The sequence below is a fragment of the Mus pahari genome, chromosome 6 (genome assembly GCF_900095145.1).
Source record: "Mus pahari chromosome 6, PAHARI_EIJ_v1.1, whole genome shotgun sequence".
Classification (NCBI taxonomy): domain Eukaryota; kingdom Metazoa; phylum Chordata; class Mammalia; order Rodentia; family Muridae; genus Mus; species Mus pahari.
This window is the reverse complement of record NC_034595.1, coordinates 54,567,333-54,578,884: the sequence shown is the minus strand read 5'-3', so window position 1 is coordinate 54,578,884 and position 11,552 is coordinate 54,567,333. Positions and strand designations below refer to the sequence as shown.

Genomic DNA, 11,552 nt, shown 5'->3' with positions numbered 1-11,552 from the left:
AAGGAAGGAAGGAAGAAAGAAAGAAAGAAAGAAAGAAAGAAAGAAAGAAAGAAAGAAAGAAAGAAAGAAAGAAAGAAAGAAAGAAGAAAGAAAGAATTTCTTTGGGGAAGGAGGTGAGTTTGCATACATATCACAGAACCATTTGTGTTGGTCTGAGGATAACTCATAAGAATCAGTGGTCGTCTTCTACCACGTGGATCCCAGGGAATGATCTTAGGCTACTAGGCTTGGTAATAAGTTCCTTTTATCACTGGACTATCTTACTAACCCTCCATCATGAATCTTCTCCCTGTTCATGGTCAGCAGCATCCCATTAAATGTGGATGCATCTCTGTTTTTCTATAGCACCTTTATTTCCTTCACCTTTATTCCATACTCCTCTTCACCTGGTCAACTCCGAACATCATCTCCCAAGACTTCTTTTCAGCATGGCAGTCTCCCTCCAGAGCTCCCTTGCCTTGCCTGGTCAGCACTATCCCCTCTTGAATGAGTCCTTTCTCTTTTTGTCCTCTTGGTTCTCTCTCTCCCCTTGGACTGGAAGCTCTGTGAGGGTAGAGAGTCTGTCTGACCTGTACCTGCCTGGAGGTGTCTATGGTAAAAGCCCTATAATTCATTTAAATAGCAAATGAAGGTAAGTTGAGGGATTTAGTTGTTGTTGTTGTTGTTGTTGCTGCTGCTGCTGCTGCTGCTGCTGAGAGACCTCTTATCCTTATTCAAAGACTTCTTCTTATCCTTATTCAAAGACTTCTGTTTTTCAAATAGATGGAAGTTCCTAGACAAATGGGATCCCACTAAGTCAGCACAAGTCACTCTGGTAAGTGTTCAAGAGTCATTGTTTGCTGGCTGGCCCATGGCAGGCAGCTAGCTGGCCCAGTGGCTCAGTGACTGCAATTAGTCTCCACACGGCTGGTAATAGCATCACCTGCCCCACCTTGCTGGCTTCTCAATTGTTTTCCTTTGCTCTTCCTTCTTTCTAAGCTTCCTTCCACACCTAAGGCACTTAGAGTCCTTATCTTCCACAGGCTCCTGGTCCCAGGAGTAGATAGCTATGTAACATTGGGTCATCACTTGCCCAGTCAGAACTTCATTTGATTTAGTTGTCCCATAAAGCAGTATCTTTGCTCATTCATGCTGCAACGGCATCTTACCTTAGAAAAAACAGTTTATAAATTGTAGAAATGTATTGTCCTACACCATGAGGCCCAAGGACAAGGTATCTATCTAGCTTGGTATCTATAAAGGCTTAGTCTCTACTTTCAAGGTGACTCCTTGATAATGGGTGAGGAGACACACCCATTATCCTTATATTGTAGAAGAGATGGAAGAGCTAAGAATCAATATTGAGGCCTTTATTCCCAATTAGGGGGGCTGAGTCCTTCCTAAATGTGTACCTTCCTGAAAGTGTATATTCAAAAGCATTATCTCTAAACACCATTACCTTGGGGTTAAAGTTTCAATACATGAATTCTGACAGGATACAAATGTCCAAGCCCTAGCAGGTAAGACATAAGATGAAAGTGAAAAATAAGTGAAAATGAAAGTGAAAACATAAGTGAAAGATGAAAATTCTAGGAGGCAGAAGGCACTAATCAGCAGAGTTGGGTCAAGAATCTGTCTTCCTTCAGAGAAGAGGCCAAGAAGTGTGCACTACCAGGAACCAAGACCATAGCCTCATTCCCTGCCTTCAGACCTGCCTCGGTGCCTCTAGGTTTTGCTGAGGACAAGAAACAGCCTCCGCAAAAGACTGTTGCAATTCGGAAGAGGCAATGACTACACAAGAGTTCTAAAACATCTACTCATTAGGATGTCTACACCACTGTCATCTTTCTACACCAATCCACATGCTTAGATGAGGATGTCGGGCAGCTTCAATCATTTACCTATCCGTATGGCTCCAGAAACCCAGTGCTGGGAGGTATTTACAGAAAGGAGCTGGTGGCGGAGAGTTAGTGTGCAGAGAGTAGGAGTCTGTAGCCAAACAGCTTCAGTAATGGTGGATAACAAGAGTAAGTGATTCACTTACTGAAATGAAGCTAGTCTAGTTGCCTTCATTCACTAAGTATAGAACGACAAACTATTTGCAAAGTTTCTTAGTTCCCTTAAGCCATTGTGATGGACTAATTTTCATTGGCAACTGGATTGGATTAGAGTTATTTAGAGATTTATTTTATGTTTATTTATCTGTCTTTCTTTGCCCCTCCCCTCCTCCATGTGCTCATGCACATGGAGTGTGTGTGTGTGTGTGTGTGTGTGTGTCCATATGCAGGTGGAGGCCAGATGAGGGTGTTGGATTCCCTAAAGCAGGAGTTTCATGCACGTATGAGCTGTCTATGTGGGCTCTGAGAACTGCATCTGTTATCCTTTTAAAGAATAGCAAGTGCTCTTGGGCTGCTTCTTCAACCCCTGAGATCACTTAGAAGACACCTCTGACTAATGGAAAAAGGTAGACCTACTCTGTGTGTGTGGGAAGGGGAAAGCACCATCCCATTGGTTTTAGACTCATTACAGCAATGAGAAGGGTAACTAATAGAATCTCAAAGCCCTGTAAAACTTTTGAGAGCTATCAGGGGGCGTGGCTTGGGAAACACTGTGTTCAAGGGAAGGAAAGGTATACTGTGAGCCTGTAAATCACCTGCTCAGAGGCTCACTTTGCTCTTGTGCAGAGCAGCGCTGGGCAGCTGAGTGTCACAGCCACCAGAGACCAGACATGGATACTCAGATCACAACAGGCAACAAAAGAACAGAAAGGACAGGGCAGCATGCATAGTTAATGTCACAGGAAAACACAGCAGTCCCTAGTCCTCAGATAATGGATTTGGGAGCAGGTGGCCTGGAATTAAAGGTCCCCTGGTAGCAGTGCCCTTGGTACTAGTGTAAACAAAGGTAAGTAATTATGTGGGAGTCTATACCTAATAAGTGCATTTACAGGCAAGGTGCCTTCAGCACCCAGCACATATTTTTTTTCTCTCTTGCATCTCAATGGAGGTTATGTGACTTAGTCATCATTTCCTCTGGAAGTGCATGCTATCTGAGTGTTTTCTTGGGTCCCCGGGCACTCACATCCTCTAGTCCCATATCCATAGCACATCAGACACTGAGGAGGTCAGTGTCCAATGTCCTCTCCATACCTGGGGCTGCATTAACACCAGATTTCACTTGTTGAAAAAGCTGAGCTCACTATTCACAGCCAGGCTCTTGAAACATCGGATTTACAAAGTGCGGAAGCCATTTGTGAAGTTTTACATTTGCATTTCCTACTCCGCTGGTGATAGATTGAAAGCATTAGCTTCAAAGCCAGTAAAACCCAGAGGCTGGATGGAATTTCAAATCCACCGAAATCTACTGCACGCAACAAGTACACTCTTAATGCCTACTAGCCTCTCTCACAAGGCAGAAGGGAGACTTAGCTTTATCCTGGTCATGGTCCTCCAGACCCTCTGCCTACCTTCCCTGCACAGATGTCCTGTTAACCCCGACTTTAAGGCATTAGTGACATCTGACAGGTCAGGGAGATTGAGAAGACGATAACTTGCTAAATTCACAAATAGGTGGAGGATCAAGAATTCAATACTATACTTGTGTGATTCTAAACTCTGAGTTTTCTACTAAAACCAAGCTGCTATCTTGGGAACGGATGGAAATCAGGTCATCGCTGTTGCCTCTAGGAGCAAGTGCTGGCATGAAGAGACACAACAGGGATGGCACAGAAGTAAAAAATGGACAGAATTGAGAAGAGAACCATGTGAGTCGGTCTGCTTCCGTCTCTGAGAGAACTAACAAAAGAGAACTTGTGTATGAATACATATTTTTCAACACCAGTTTTAAAAGGTACTGAGAATAAAGGAGAGATGATTCAGCCCCAAACAAGTTATGTCACACTCCTCAGGCTCATAGGACATTGAGGAAGGCGGGGAGGAAAGAATGTAAGAGCCAGAAGACAGGAAGAAGGGTTGAGAAACACCATAACACCATCTTCTATGCACAACCTGGCCATGGCAATCATGAACTCACAGCAGCTGTGCCTCCTGGAACTGGGACCACACAAGTGGAGCCTGCCTCATAGCCAGTTAGGGATGGGGAAGGAGACTGTGAGATGCTCCCGTTTACTGATGAACTATTAAAAATTAACAGATTCTGGGAGCAACAGAGGCATAATATCCAGTCATGTACCTATTGTTTAGCATACCAGGTTCTCTAATGTTCTAAGTCCATGGTCACAAAGACAGCCCTAGAGGAAAATATACTGAAGACTTATGAATATGGGAAGAAGATCTGTAAGAAAGAATGGGGGTGGCAGAGATAGAAGGGAATAAGAGAGGGTGGCAGGGAGAGTAGTCAGGATGCATTCTATACTCTATGTAACTGTGAAAGAAAATTAAAAGAAATATTTACACATATATGTACTTTTTCACCTCAAGAAATCACAGACGCCTATGACTACATTTTCACAAGAGTCCCTACAACTCATAGTTTCAGAGGTGACTGTTTAAAGATAATGAAAGGGATTTTTAGACACCTTAAACATGTTGTCTAAGGTCGCAATACTAATAGAAGTTGATCTGGACTCCATTTCTGCTTGTCTATGAAATGTTCCATTATACTGCTTGTGGCACATAGGCTGAGTTCAAGACAGTAAGTATGTCATTATATCAACCCATCACCCATTTATTAATCTATTTACCCTCCATTGATCTACCTTCAATATATTTGCTCACTTATTCATCTACCATGCAACCATCCCCATCCATCCAACTTCCATCTATCCACGATCCATTTGTCCACTTATGCATTAGCTATCCTATCTCCCTCCACCTCTCCTAACCATCCATCCACCCAGCCACTCATGTCCTTGTTCTGTTCTAATCCAGACCCCAAGCTTCTATTTGCTGTGACAGAACCTACCTGTAGAAATGCTAGTAAGTGTGAGCTGGAGTTGTTGTATACCATGGCACAAGTTATATATTCAAGGGTCAGACCTAGAGTAGAATATATCAGGAGACATGAACTCTCAGGTCTTGTGCTTACAGTTTCCAGTCTGTAATACCTTCACAAACAAACTGATACTACACCAACATAGACACATTAGACACAGGGCATCATGGGAAGAGGATGGTCTGACACTTGGAAGCTATTCAAGACAAAGTTATAGCCTATAACTGTTCCAATGGGATGTTTTCCTCAGAAAATCAATATCATTACTTCATTTTTTAAAAAAGTAGTGATATGCAAAGGTACCATTTCCATCTGTATATATTTACCAATTCATAGATATTTATTAACTATGCTTGGTCATTTTTTAAATTTAATCAAGATAACAGGGAGACTTTAATATCATTTCCAACCTTACATTATGGGCACTGTGTTCAAAGGCAATGTGCTCAGAAGAGTTACAGCAATAGTAAATGGAAAAGGCTCAGGGTTCTTGGATCTCAGTCTCATACTCGCTTAATCTGGCTCCTTAAATAGTCTGCACTTCAAATACAAAGGAAAAAAAATCCTTATTGTGGACTTCAGAAAAGTTTCTTAGAATAGAGTATTTACCTAAAAATGGTAGGAGCCTAGGGTACTGAGGGCTCCTAAAGTCATTACCAGGGAAAGAAGAAGCTTAAGTGGTGACACAGAAACAAAAAGCATGGCCAAGGCTCAGGAAAGAGCTAGTGAGCAATGCCCATGGTACACTGCGGCAGGATAGAGTAGCAAAGGAGCTCCACCCTATAGGATATGGAGAGCCCACTAAAGGCTTGAGCAAGGGGGTGGAGCAATAAAATCTGCACTCTCAATCTACGAGGTCTTCGGGCGAGAGACATGCGGGCTTATTGGGAAGGAAGGTGGTGGTTTTAGCAGAAAATGATAATGTGGTTCCTCCAGAGAACAGGGAAGGAGAACTGAGTTCCGGATGGGGATAGGGGTGGCAGTGAGAAGACGCGGAGTGGAAGAGTATGAAAGATGAAGGGATGGGATCCATGGGTGTAGGATGGATGGATGGGGTGGGGGTAGACAGGTGGGTCGATGAAGTGATGGTGCTTGTCTGCCTGTACCTCCTCCAGATAGATATGTCCTCCGTCTTGCGAACCTCACCAACAGTGCATATAATCTTAGAATTCCCCCCCTTGAGACTCTAGTAACACCAGCAATTATAGACATTCCCACAGACCAATCTGGTCTGGGCAGTCCCTGACCTGAGACTCCCTTCTCAGATGACTCTAGGCTGTGTGAAACTGACAGTTAAAGATTAACTTGGACACTTGCCGTTCCATTTAGATGTGTGAACTTGGGAAAATGACTTAATTGCATTCAAATGTATCTATATAAATGGTGGTAACATTTTATTTATTTATTTATTTATTTATTTATTTGAGGGGGCTAAGTGAGCTAATATATAAAATAGTGCCTAGTAGCTACTTAATAAACAGAAATCACCATTAAGTTCTTTGAATCCTTACAATGAGGTGAGAGGGTCATCTTACTTTCCTTTATAATACTATGTTTCTCTTCAGAAGCACTGCTACCAGATACCCTCCATCACAGAAACCTGCCATGGAAGATTTTGTATATCTGAAAGATTAACCAGTATGGTATTCCACAAATCCATAGACTGAACATCCTACGTTTAACAATGGGTAAAGCCATCCTTCTTCCTTCTCAGTCTTTCCCTATACAGGCAAATTCTCATTGTGTGGTTAAGAAGCCTCTTCAGGCTAGATAAGAAAAGTACACTCTCTTGCTTCCCCCCAAGTGTTCCAGAATGTAATCAGGTGTCACAACTGTGTCTTCAGCACTGACATGGAAGGGAAGTGACCTTTTCCACAGAGCTTTCGGGGGTAGCATGCAATCAGATACCTGAGTACTCGGCAAGGGCAGACATTTGAAAGCACTTGTTCGCCTCCAGATTCAATACTATCCCAATACGCAAGTGGCTTGGAAAAGTCTAAGAAGCACAGAAGTAGAAAGGAACCATGGGGACTCAATTTCTTCTGACACGATATTCTTCTCCCCATCGGGAGTTCAGAAGCAAGCTAGGGAAAAGTCCTAATGATGTGGTCATTTTGCTATTCATCTAGTTAAACCCACCTCCCCAACTGATCTGAGTTCCCAAAGCCAAACCCATGTTCACTTTACTTGCCCTATATCCTAAAGGCTAGCAGACTTTTGGGCACACATGCCTCTGGATATATCTGTTAATGGTCAAACGAGTGAACGAATGTATTTATGAACCAAGCGAATATAGTCACCAACTTAGCATGCTTTGACTTAAATTTTTTTGGATTTTATAGATAAGACAAACATGACTCACAATAGTTTTCAGTAGAAATCATGCTTCAGATTGGGATCTTTCACAGTCCAATGACATGCAAAAGGATAATCTGCCACTGTTGGGCGGTAGCAACAAGCCAGCTCTCCCAGTCCACCGTATAACCCAGGAAGAGCCATTTGGGCCTTCGCAGTGCACTGTGTCACTGAGTTCTAATGTTTGGGAGGTGGACGGAGTAAATGCATTTTCAATTTATGATCTTTCAACCTTTGAAAGAGTTGGTGGGATGTAACCCTCTTTTGGCTAGTTCCAGTGTGGATGGTGATTACACCAGAAGGTACAGCAAAGTGTGTCAGGAACTGGCTGGAGATGTGGACACTCAGCCTCCCAGGGCCGGAAAAGCTTCCCCAAAGAAAGGAAAGCTGTTTTGAGTTTTTAAGTATGGATAGGAGATCGAGAGAGAGTCTGGGGAAAGACCTGTAGGCGAGAGGAACAAGTTCTCAGAAAGAACAGCTGTAACACTTCCGGTTGAGAGATTTGAAAGACGTTCAGGCCTCTCCAAAAGTGAAACAGACACAAAACTGCCTTGGCTAAGAGAGCCCTGACTCCTCCCTCGGGCCTCCCAGGCAGATGAAGGAAGAAAGAAAACCTGGCCTCTTTGCCTCTTTGTCTTCCTTTTGTATCTTCTCCTTCCCTTTGAACCACCTGCTTACCTCTGCCGGTCAGCATGTTAACCTCTCCAGTATCTGCCTAACGCATCCCGTTTGTCTTCAAGTCTGAAAGCAGATGTAGCTCACTGACCTCACATTGAGGTCAACTTGCATCCTAGCCAGAAAAATAAAAGTCCTACCAGAGCCGACTGTCTACCACTGAGTATACTCCCCCATGGGGTAAGGCTGTACCCAGGAGTAGAAGTCATTGTCAGCTGAGAGCCTTCGTCTCCCTCAACAAATCAGGACTTTTCCTGATCCCCTGGCCCACACCACGCCCAAACCATCTATTGTTCTTCCCATGAAGTCACATTGACTAAATACCTTTCTCTGCTTTTCATGGTGACTTGTCTCTTTAATTGGTGTTCCATGCAAGATGGCCAAGTCAAGCCTTTTGGTGCTGGGAGTCCCATATTTTGCCCTAAAAACTCCCAGTTGCAATTGTACCTTCCACTTTCCATCTCCAACTGATTTCCTTATGGCAATCCAGTCCAGACACTCCACTCTGTCCTAAAATCACCGGAGTGTCAATCACCACATCTTTATGTATGCTGGTCCTCTGGCCTTCACTGCCTGTCTACATGTCAACCAGCTTTCAGAAGCCAACACGAAGGTCGAAGGTCGCTGTCTCAAAAGCCTCTCTTGTGGGTTCATCACCCTGAGCTGGGGTGGGAGTAGGGAACAGCCGTTCACACAGCTGGCTCATCCTTGGCCAGGGCTCCACACTCCCAGCTTCTCTTCAGCCACTTTCCCGCCACATGGCATTCACCCCCTGCCACTGGCTAGCCTTTGTCCCTTGGTCAGACACAGAAGCAGCAGCAGCAGCAGCAGCAGCAGCAGCAGCAGACGGGTGCCTCGGCGCAGTTTTCATGGAACAATGAGCTAAACATATGATTTTTAAAGGAGGCTTTCCAGATGAACTGTTAATTCCGTTTTTAATTTCTCTGAGGTTCCCTGGGGCGCAAAGCAATAGTGGTTTTTGGGTTTCTGAAGGAAATGAATTCCCTTCAGCATGATCTCGGGGATGGGCACTGCCTTCAGGTGACAGCCTCAGGCCTGGCTCTGGGAAAGTGAAAGTCAGGGCTTTTCAATGCAAACAGGAGATTTCTTCAGACTTCATCTTTTGCTCCCTTCTACTCCTGACCAGAGGAGAAATGGAAGACCTGGAAACTGGTATAACTGGAGGATCTGATAACCTTCTGTGCTCCAAGAACACTTCCTCCTGCAGTTTCCTACTTGCCCAATCCCTCTCATGCTCCAAGGCCTTGTACAGAGGCTCCCACCAATGTCCTCTTTCCTTCACTCCCTTCTCTCCACAGCCAGAACCCTTTTCTTAGGCCTCCCTTCATCTTATTAGTCTTTAAGACTAATTTTTTGTAAGATTCAGTTGTGCCCTCCTTTTATTCTGTATATCAACAGTTATCTATAGCAGTGATTCTCAAAGTAGCCTGTGACCTGGGACAGAAGTGTCACTCTATATTTGTTGGAAATGAACATTCTTACCTTTTCCTGTTAGGACAACTGAGTCAGGAACTCTGGGTATGGGGCCCAGTAAGTAAAGTTTTAATAAGTGGCCCAGAAAATTCTAAAGCATACTGAAGTCTGAGATACACTGATCTAAGGGCAGGAACATGGAAGAATTAGGGCCTGCCAGAGTATACACACATACACACACACACACACACACACACTCACTCAAACCCACATACATGCACACACACGCACACACGCACATACATGTACACACACACACACGCACACACACTCACTCAAACACACATACATGCACACAGACACACTCACTCAAACACACATACACACACACACACACCACACACACAAGGCCTTCAATTAATGTCTTCTTGGTCAAAAGTGTGTAAATGATACAGTCTCTAACGTAATAGGAATTGCCCGAAGAAGCATTCATGCAGGAAGAGAGACGAGGGCTACAAAGGGACTCGCTGGTTTTCCATCTCACCAGTGCATCTTAAACCAGCATAAAATGTTTCAAAAGATCATTCCACATAACAGCAGGTATCAGTTCAAATCAGCTGGTAACTGCTTTGTTTCTGAGACCTTCCAACAGCATTTACCACCAGGAGTTCCTTATGATTAAGGATGGGGTCTGGTTGGACAGTTCTGAGACCTCTATTTGCATTCAAAGCTGTTTCACATGCTTAGAGGATGAGCCTATAGTGAGAGAGGAGCTTTGACAGAGGAGGCAAGCAATAGCAGTGCTTATTATGGTATGGATCCAATATAATGCAGGTCAAAATCCGAGTCCCCAGAACACAGAAACTACCTACAATAAGAGCCTGAAATAACACAGCTGTCCTTTAAGCTATCATTATTTCTGCCCAATCCCAGCATTTCAGGGGCTTTCCTTTTTTGCTCGCCTTCTATGACAAAGACTGTTAGTGTGAAAACAAAGACCAGCAGCCTCCTGCCCCGTCCATACTACCCCCAGCCCCCACTCAGTCACGGTCTGTATGTGTACTTCTTTAACCAGATTTTCACCACACAAATAAGAACATGTCTTGACAGCATGGCCCCCTTTCCTCATGTAATTCATTCCTTCTATTGAGTTTAGCTGTATTTTTATTTCTTTAACGAGGGTCAGCACATTTTAATCACAGTGTTCTCTGACTCGCTGGGGCTATTGAGGGACACATTCTAAGCTCAGCCCCTCAGTTCATTCAGATGGGAACCATCAAGTTCAACGAGAAAAGCGAAAGGTAAAATGAAAGCATGCAGCCTATTGGCTGATCTCCCATTAGAAAGACAGGGTGGCTTTTGATGCCCTAGTTACAGAGACGAAAATGTCCTGGACGGAGCCAGTCCATATAATATTAATAGCACGTCATTGAGGGACATAACTATAAAACTCAAATTACAAAACAAAAGGTCTTGACAAGTAAACATGATCAGGAGCCCCTTCTCCCCTATTTCAAGATACAGACACCCCAAAAGCAGTGATAACTTATACATGTGCAGGTCACTGCAGTTTCCAAAAGGCTTTTACATCTGAGAAGTCGGTTAACCAGCATGGTCACTGAGATTTGTAGAGAGCTAATGGTACTCCAGCCATCATACCAAGCATCCTGTGTGGATTATGTAACTTAATCTTTATAACAACCCTCGCATCCATCCCCATTGCACACAAACAAAAAACTGAGGTTAAGTGACTTACAGGAAGTCACACAGCTTGTAAGTGCTGTGTGATTTGAAGCCCAGCTCTTTGGTCCTACTCAGGGAGGAGTAGCAGCCAAGTTTCACAGGATGGAACTCCCAACTCAGACAGGTTCTGGGACACACTTTGGGTCACCCTCCAATGCTCCTGATTCCCAGTGGTAGTAAAGAACCTTTTCCCACTGTGCCCACAAACAGTCCCTAGAAAGACAATGGCTTCTGTTCCTGTTCTTTCTGCCTTCTCTCCCATCTCAATGCCTATGTCTAGACTGGTATGTCTGGAACCACCACAGAAAGGATGAAAAGAAGGAAAGAGAGAGAGAGAGAGAGAGAGAGAGAGAGGGAGAGAGAGAGAGAGAGAGAGAGAGAATATTAATAACTGAAAGGCTGTCCACTAGAAG

General features: G+C 43.9%; 1 protein-coding gene across 3 annotated transcripts in view; it reads right to left on the bottom strand.

Moving 5' to 3' along the window:
- Dab1 (DAB adaptor protein 1) overlaps positions 1-11,552 on the bottom strand; it is a 1,123,238-nt gene that overhangs the window by 1,025,511 nt on the left and 86,175 nt on the right. The window lies entirely within an intron of this gene.